Source organism: Oryzias melastigma, linkage group LG11 (assembly GCF_002922805.2).
Source record: "Oryzias melastigma strain HK-1 linkage group LG11, ASM292280v2, whole genome shotgun sequence".
Classification (NCBI taxonomy): Eukaryota; Metazoa; Chordata; class Actinopteri; order Beloniformes; family Adrianichthyidae; genus Oryzias; species Oryzias melastigma.
Window position 1 is genome coordinate 26051992 of NC_050522.1, and position 8103 is coordinate 26060094.

Consider the following 8103-nt stretch of genomic DNA (forward strand, 5'->3'; position numbering starts at 1 on the left):
CAACAAAGCTACAACTGAAGTTGATTATCGGGAATGTTTTTGTTAATGTTGCGATACATTTTATTTGCAGATACTTTTTTATTTTTTCTGCGATTGCGTTTATTTTAACAATTATATTTTTTTTCATTTATGCACATCTTCTTTTTGTTTGTGGTTCCTTTTGGCAGATCTCAGCCACTGTAGTTTCTGGTTTTGTCTGTAAAGCGCTTGGAGCTCCACATGTAGAGGAAGAGCTTCTTTAACGTACATCAACCTGCTGGCTGTAACTTAAAACAGGCTCAAAGATTCGTTAAACGAATAAAAACTTTATTTAAAAAAACTTTGAACAACAAACATAAAAGACACTTGAAGAAGAGTAAAAAACACTTAAGACAAACCTGGTTTACTGTGCACAACCTGGTGTATAAATAATTAATTTGAGGAGCAGAAATTCATTAAACTAAATACAGAAAAATAGATATTTATATGAATTCATTCAAATAATGAATTGTTGTCGTTTTAAAAGCCAGAGTAAAATAAAACATTGAAGGATCTTCATTTTTCATCCAGAATTTTGAGCTTTTTACTCCAGTTTGTGTTTGTTTCAACAAATGGAGACAAAATATCCAGAACAGCATCAACACAATTGTAGTGGTTTGTCGTGAGTCTGGTCGGACAGAAGGACGAACCGACCCGGAACAGAACTCCGACCGGTCACTGAAAGGTCAGACGTCAAGTCAGAAATACCCGAGAGCGAGTTCGCGGTGAATCACGAGGCCTTCATCTGTCACTTCTCCAGCTAAATTTGACATCATTTAAAATATTTCTTCTTCCCACAGAGACAAAAGGAGCATCTCATCCTCCACAGTCTGGAAATAGTTCCTCCATGAATCACGTTTCATTCACTGAAGACGTTCGGCGGTGACTGACAGGCTGACAGACGTAAACATGAGGATGACGAGGCTGAAAACGTGGGCGGAGACGGGCGACCACGGAAGAAAAGATTGAAAAGCTACAAAGAGAAGCTCTTCAGAGGAGGAGGACACTAAAATAGGCTAGAATTTCTACTTTTATGATACTAAAATCTAAAAACCCTTCTGTCTTCGCCATCGTGGACTGAAGGACCAGGTCGGTTTAGTCGTTTCTCTCTTTCTTTCTGCACCTTTGAGCAAACGTTTGGCCCCCACCACATCCTGAAAACACCTGGTGCTCAGTGAAGATTAATTTTGACATGAATGACCCCCCCACCCAAAAAACGATGACATCAAAAGCATCACAAACTTCTCCAGAAGATTTCAGTCCATCTCCTCCTGACTAACTTAGGATCACTGGGAAGGGAATGAAATGTTTGTGGATTGTGAACGGCGTTAGCGTGGCGAGCTCGTTAAAGTTCTTTATCAACAAATTTAACATCACATGACACACGGAAAATGACAAAACATGGCGTCATATAATCTTAAGGTAAATGGTAAATACCGTATACTTGTCTAGTGTAACCCAGTAGAGAAAAGCCCTTAAAAAAAAAAAGATCTTTATGAAAGTATAAAGTTAGAATAAAATACATAAATATAAAATTAAAAAAAGAATAAAAATATGTTTTTTTAAAAAAGGGTTAAAACTGTTTAAAGGTTTAAAGATTCACTTTGTTCTGTTTTGTTTGAAGTTTTATGAGAAAAAAGGGAAGTTGTAAACTGTGGATTTTATTTTACAAGTTAATGGACTTTTATTTTGAAAGATGCGTCTTTTCCTGCTCACGCTGTCCATGTGACTGGCAACTTCCAATCAGGTTGTTGTTGAGCTGAGAGCTCCGGTGCCAGAGCGTAGCCTTCATTGCAAGCTTCGCAGCCTGAGGGAGAAGACGAGGAACGCAGTTTATTAAAGTTTGAAACCTATTTATTTCATTTTTACCTGGTGGTGAAGTTATTTTTGGTTTTTCCACCTGTGAGGCCTGAAAAACATTTTTTTCTTTACCAAACGGGACTTGGTGAGTGTTAAAATAATATTTGTTGAATTAATGTGATATTTAATATATTTATTTTTGGGAAATATTGTGAAACGGCAGACTATGGCAGTGAATTTATGTTGTTTTATGTATTCGTGGTCAAGTTGTAGAAGTTTTGGCGCGTTAAAGTGAAAGCTTCGCCCAGACATGCTGCATAACTTAAGAGTTCGGTTAACACGAAACTGCCATGTTTTTATTTATTCCTACGGACTGCTTTTGTATTTTAATTTACTTATTTGAGTTTATTTTATGTTGGAATGATAGGCCATTAAGATTGGGCCGAAAAAACTGACTCGTGTCGGATCCATGTGCGTGAAGAGAACAAGATGGCGAGCCAACCCTGAACCTCTTGAAGTAGCAAAGGACCAAGCGCCCTCTGCTGGACACTTGACAACTCTTTTCATCCTGTGGAACTGGTAGGAACTTTCCTCATTCCCCTGCAAACCGCAGAGCATTCTGGACAATCGAACTCGAACTTACGAACACTCCTGAGCCGAAGTTGCGAGGAAAGAGATACAAGTTTGTCTTTGGGTTTTATTCAGTCTTTTGCTGAATCACTTTGAGTTATATGTATTTCATTTTATTTTTTATTTCCATTCACAGAAATACTGTAAAGTATTATTGTGCAAATTGAGTTGTTGTTTTGTTGGTCAAAGCAATGAAAAAAAACCCTGAAATTAAGGAGACTTAAATTAATTTAGAATGGGATAAAATAATTTAACTTAGAATTAGAACAAAACTAGAACTTGATACGTGAACTTGAATCAACTAGAACTAAACTTTGAACAACTAGAACTGAAACTAAAAGAAAAAACAAAATAGATCTCAATCCTAACTTAAAGGTTGAACAAAATTGAACTTAAGAGCTAACCTAGGTTAAATAAAAAATATCCTTTTAATCTAAATCATAAGATTAAAAACAAAACTGGGATTTCTTTGTTTAATGTTATGTGTCTTTGTATTGTTTATGTATGTCTAATTAAATAAGCCGGCTAATCTTAACCATATTGTGGTCTGTGGTCTTTTTCCTTTGGTTTTTCAAGTTACAAGTTTAACATTCTAATAGTTGAACCTACTGGTCCAGATTTACTGTAGCTATCCCTCAGAGGTGGTACAATAGCACTTTCTACCCTCCTTCGAGGGCCCAAAGCGCTTCACAGTCACACACTTAGAAACAACATACAGTAATAAAGTCTGAGCAGACAATAAGAGAATAAAAATATAATGTAAATTAATAAATAACAGAAAATATAAATGAGTGAGTTCTTAGATCAATGCAACATCAGACAGACAAACTTTATTTTACATCCCTGAACGGCTTCAAGTCTACCTGAATAAAATAAACAGACACACAGAGAGAACGTAAAAACTCAACTCAATTTGACTTCTCGACATAAATTAAATTAAGATTATGTGCTGTTTATGATACTAAAATAGTCTTTTTTTAACCCTTTAAGACACATGTATCAAAGTCAAGGCCCGGGGGCCGGATCCGGCCCTCTGGATAAATATACTTGGCCCTCCAGATCATTTCAGTTTATTGTTATTAATGGCCCGATGTTATACCCTTTTCATTATTTATGATTATGTTTAAAAGTTGTGGTTTTAAAGTTTTAAAAATTGTCATTCTACAGCTTTTTGGACTATTTTGGCATTTACTAAGATCTTTTAGGCTGTTTTGGAGTTTAGCTAATATTTAGGCTACATGCTAGCTGGCTAATAACGTTTTTTTTATTTTTTAGGCTGTTTTGGTATTTAGCTAACATTGAAATGCCAGATGTTTTAGCTAATTTAGGCTTTATTGCATTTTTTAGACTATTTTGAAGTTTAGCTAATATTTCAGCGACTTGCTAGCTGTTTTGACTAATGTTTGCTATTTTTAAGGCTGTTTTGGAGTTTAGCTAATATTTAGGCTACATGCTAGCTGTTTTGGATCATTTCTCTTTTTTTTTAGTTTTTAGGCTCATTTGGAGTTTCGTTTATATTGACATGCTAGCAGTTTTAGCTAATTTAGGCTTTTTTCAGTTTTTAGGCTATTTTCAAGTTTAGCTATTTTTTCATTTTTTTACTTTTCATCCATTAGCATGATAATTCCAGGAATTATGGTTGAAAAGTTACATTGGAGTTCTGGTGTTAAAGGGTTAAAGTAAAAGCTTTTGTGTTTTTGTTTTACAAATCGTCCAATATTTGTTGAGCATCCATTTGTTTCGTCTCTACATTCAGAGAGCTGAAGCCATCTCTGAGCGCCGAGCCGTCATCCAGGATCCTCGGGTCCACCGCTGACCTCTCACCCCAAATCCATTTGGTTGTTCTGGTAAAGAACAACAGTGGGCTGTTGGCAGGACCCTCTGTCCCCGGAACAAAAGGAGAGAAACTAACAAAATAACATTACACAGCAGTAGAACAAACTCACATTTCAGAGTTTTGACATTTGTTTAGTGTCGCACAGCAATTAGCCACGACGTCAGCGCGACTTTTGCGTAATTGGACGGCTCTCATTAGGCGGCCCTCTGAGCTTCATTTCATTTAATGACGAGCGCGTCTGCTGTGGTCCACAGAGACGGCGTGAGTGATGGAGAAACCGTCACATTCTGGATCTTTATGTTCTGATCCCACACAGATGACCTCAGCAGCGGCTCTTTTTCATTCCTAGTTTCAGCTGCTGTTAATTTAGAAGTTATTTTGAAAATTCTGTTTTTTTTCTTAGAAAAAGGTGAGTGTTAATCATGAAGGAACCAAGCAGAATGATGGTGTTTGAATCTGTTTTATTCCACTTTTATTGAGTGTTCTGATCCGTTTAGACTCAGTTGTTGCTGCTGGTTTTCTGTTTTAGTCTTCATAAGTAATTTATATTTATATTTATTCTACATATCTGAGTGAATACGTGATTCTGATTGGCTGCAGGATGTCCTTTAAAAAGTGATAATTAACAACTAAAAAGGAAGTTCCACTTCCATTATTACATCATTACACTGGACAACAACAGAGACTCCAAACATGTTAATAAAAAACTTTATTGATAATAATCAGAGTTATTAGTGGATTTTTCCTCAAAGCAATGAAACATTTTGTGTCTTTGAGACAAACTATTTTCATCATCTGGACAAAAACAAGACGTGAACTTTCTGAAAGGATTCTTTAGATCATTTAACAAGATTTTTAGAGCACAGACCTCTTTCCTCCGGTCAGTCCTCCTGCAGCAGAGCGAGAGGCCGGCCGTTACCGCAACACGTGGATTAAATATAACTGTGAAGAACAATTCATAATTAAAGTTCAGAAAAATGGATTTCAAATTTATTTCAGTAAGTGACCATGGGAGAAGTGGGAAAATGCACTTCCAGATGGGGCGGCTGTGGTACAGTGGTGGGGCGGTCGACTCCAGATCGTTGCAGGTTCGATTCCCGCCTTACTCGCCTCTGTGTCGGTGTCCTTGGGCAAGACACTGAACCCCGAATCGCTTCTGGTGGAAGGCTGGCATCAGTGCTCGGCAGTGGAGCCACCATGGGTGGCCACCATCAGTGGCCTCGGGGTAGAGTGTCCGGCCTGAGACTGGAAGGTCCCGAGTTCAAATCCCAGTCGAGACAGACCAAAGACTCTAAAAATGGAACCCAGGTCCTCCCTGCCTGATGCTCAGCATTCAAGGATTGGGGGGGTTAAACCACCAAATGGTTCCAGGGCGCAGCTGTGTCTGCAGATCACCACTCCACCCAGGGGAGGGGTCAAATGCGGAGAACACATTTCACAGAACTTGTCATGTGACAAATACTAGGACTTTAACTTGACTTTATAATCAGAAACGTGCGGAGGACGCCGAGGTGACCCGTCTGATGGGGGTCTGGTCTAAATTAGATGGACCTCAGTTTTTGAGTTTCAGTGACCAAAAAACAGAAGTGATGATGTTCGGTCCCAGCGGCTCCTGTGACCCGTCTGAGATGGATCTGGGTCGTTCCAGTCTGTTTTCTTTTCGTCATGTTTTTACCTTTTTATGCTTTAATTCACCTATTTATTATATTTATTTTATTATGTTTTAGTTTTTAATATACAGCGCTTCGTTCAGTTTTAAATTGTGTTGAAGTGTTTTAGAAATAAAGTTGATATTTGGAAGAATTTGGGATTTCTTCAACCGTTTGGTCACATGGGATGATTCATTTTAAAGATAAATAATAATAATAAAAAAACAATCAGAAGTCTTCAGCATATAAACTTTAACTCGTTATGAACTTTCTGTGTTTGTAAAAACTGAGTCGTGCTTCTAAAGTAATGACTTTATTACAGACTGAAGGTCCATTTGCCACAAAGTCCCAAAATACTTAAAATAAATAAATAAATATATTTAAAAAAATGTAAAAATAAAATAAATAAAAAGAAACCTTCATGATAATGCAAGTATAAGAGCCAATAAAAACAATGACATAAAATTACCAAGTGTTGAAAGGGACACAGTGCCGATAAAACACAATAAAAACAGATTAGAATTAAATGAGTGACATTTCAGACGGACGAGTTTGAATCATTTTTTCAGTTCAGGTGGAAGAAGTTCCAGAGTTTGAGCCTGTATCTGTATCTGAAATGTGGGTTTGGGTTCGTGATGATCAGATGAAGACTTTGCATCAGTAATGAATGAAGCTGACAGTAGAGAGCAGATGAACTGGAGCTGTTGTACCTCTTGACGTTAATTACAGGAAGTAGAAGGTCATTGGTGAAGAGGCTCTTCGGACAGACGAAGGTCTCCACACAGGTTTCACCCTCTCCTGCTGGTGTTCTCTGTCTAATGAGAAATTCAAACTCCTTCAGCAGCTTCAGTGAGAGGCTGACCGCTACACCCCCCACCCCCTTTGAGACCCTTTGGCCTTCTGTGCATTATTGTGTTGTGGCTGCTCCTCTTCTACTTCATCACTTTAACAACCTCATTTCATAACAGCTGCAGACTGATTCAACGTCCTCGTCTGCAGCTGATCCGCTCTTTAACCACCGATGGGTCACAGGGAGGAGTTTCTGCTGTTGGAGTTTACAAATGTAGAGTTGGAGTTTGTCCTGAGAGCTGCAGACTGTTTGCTTTTATGGAGAGAAACGCAGACAAAACACGACCCTGTGGCTCTGTTTGGGTCGGCTCTCTGAGGGTTCAGGTTCCTGCGGCGTGGCGGTAAAAGCTCGGAGTGAAAAGATGATCCGAGGTTTAGTCTTTACTGGTATGTTGTTGTTGTTGACAGACGCATCAAAACAAAGCTTACAAAACACAATCTGAGTCTGTGTTTTGTTGGTCCTGAAGTCTTCTTTGTGGTTGCTGTCACAGCTGGTCTTCATCACAGCAGCTGATTGTGATCAGACTGATTGATCCTTCAGTGAATACGAGGATTCAACACAGAGGAACGAATACCCAACCCAAAGTACTGAAGGAACAAAGAGGACAACTCAATACAGTAAACACAATTTTTATCTTTTTACATTTTTATCTCTTAGAGCAAATGTGTCAAAGTCACGGCCCGGGGGCCGGATCCGGCCCTCCAGGTAATTCTATCCGGCCCTTCAGATCATTTTATTTTATTGTTATTAATGACCCGATGTTATCTTGAGCTCATTTCTAACTTCTTTTATTTTTGACAAAATACATTTTTATGGAGAGTAAAATATTGAAAGTTATTTAAGGTTTAAGTTGATTTATTCTGGAATAATTTTCCTGTCTTTTTATTATTCATAATTATGTTAAAAAGTTTTAAAAATTGTCATTCTGCAGCTTTTTGGACTATTTTGGTATTTACTAAGATTTTTTTAGGCTATGTTGGAGTTTAGCTAATACTTCAGCTACATGCTAGCTGTTTTGGCTAATTTAGACTTTTAAAGTTTTTTAAGCTGTTTTTGGGTAATATTTACATGCAAGTTGTTTTTCTCTGAATCAGGTTTTTCAGTTGTTCGGCTATTTTGAAGTTAAGTTATTTTTTAGCTACATGCTAACTGTTTTGGCTAATTTAGTCTTTTTTAGTTTTTTTTTAGGCTGTTTTGGAGTTAGGCTAATATGTACACAGTACCTACATTCTCTAATTTACACTGTTTTTCAAAAAAAATTAAGCTAATATTTTGGCTACATGCTAGCGTTTTCAAGTAATTTATGTTTTTGAAAAAAA

General features: G+C 37.5%; 2 long non-coding RNA genes across 3 annotated transcripts in view; both read left to right on the forward strand.

Moving 5' to 3' along the window:
- Positions 1–1613: 1613 nt before the first annotated feature.
- LOC112162378 lies at positions 1614–2983 on the forward strand. Its single transcript, XR_002922060.2, has 2 exons — positions 1614–1963; positions 2246–2983. It is a non-coding gene; the product is annotated as an uncharacterized LOC112162378 (long non-coding RNA).
- A 1967-nt stretch (positions 2984–4950) lies between these two features.
- The window catches only part of LOC118599376, an 8720-nt gene continuing 5567 nt past the window's right edge, over positions 4951–8103 (forward strand). Inside the window, exons 1-2 of one of the 2 annotated variants that reach the window (XR_004948706.1) lie at positions 4951–7170; positions 7251–7401. This is a non-coding gene — a long non-coding RNA (uncharacterized LOC118599376). The remainder of the gene's footprint in view (positions 7171–7250; positions 7402–8103) is intronic. The other variant, XR_004948705.1, reaches the window with a different exon arrangement.